Source organism: Odontomachus brunneus, unplaced genomic scaffold, assembly GCF_010583005.1.
Source record: "Odontomachus brunneus isolate Ranch 3 - 2012 unplaced genomic scaffold, Obru_v1 Obru_scaffold_086, whole genome shotgun sequence".
NCBI classification, from domain to species: Eukaryota; Metazoa; Arthropoda; class Insecta; order Hymenoptera; family Formicidae; genus Odontomachus; species Odontomachus brunneus.
Genome location: NW_022639536.1, coordinates 91,913 through 92,423, shown reverse-complemented (window position 1 = coordinate 92,423; position 511 = coordinate 91,913). Strand labels below are relative to the sequence as shown.

The 511-nt window shown below is 44.0% G+C and overlaps 1 protein-coding gene across 1 annotated transcript in view; it reads right to left on the bottom strand.

The window, feature by feature from the left end:
* The window catches only part of LOC116847981 (T-box transcription factor TBX1-like), a 6,241-nt gene that overhangs the window by 1,024 nt on the left and 4,706 nt on the right, over positions 1-511 (bottom strand). The gene's annotated exons all lie outside the window — the stretch shown is intronic.

Genomic DNA, 511 nt, shown 5'->3' with positions numbered 1-511 from the left:
AAGTAGAGTCTTTTCCGATAATAAATCACTCAACGATCGTTGATTGTCACGTGTCACGAAGAAGACCGCGCTAATACACGGACGATACGAAAATACATTTACCTCACACTATAATTCCAGTATCAGTTGATTCTTCGTCGACGAAAATTTGAACAACTGGTTAACCATGATAAAGAAGCATCAAAATACAAATAACGCGAAACTGAATTTACATGTCTCACTGTTTCCTCAAATATACACGTTGAGTCTCGCGCGAAAGAATCAGTCATCGAGTCTTCGATAAAAGATTGTGCACAAGCGAAAAACGATCAATGATGATCACAATTTTCTTATCGTGGTCCTTAGAGAGAAGTGCCCGGATGCGGATGTTGCGGATGGGCTGGATAATGGACCGAGTTAACGTGTGCCGACGGCTGGTGTCCATGATGACTTGGATAAGTCCAGTGACTAGCTGCGCCCGCCGCACCGTAGAACTGATGATGCTACTGACCGGGTATACCCGTGATCTGCA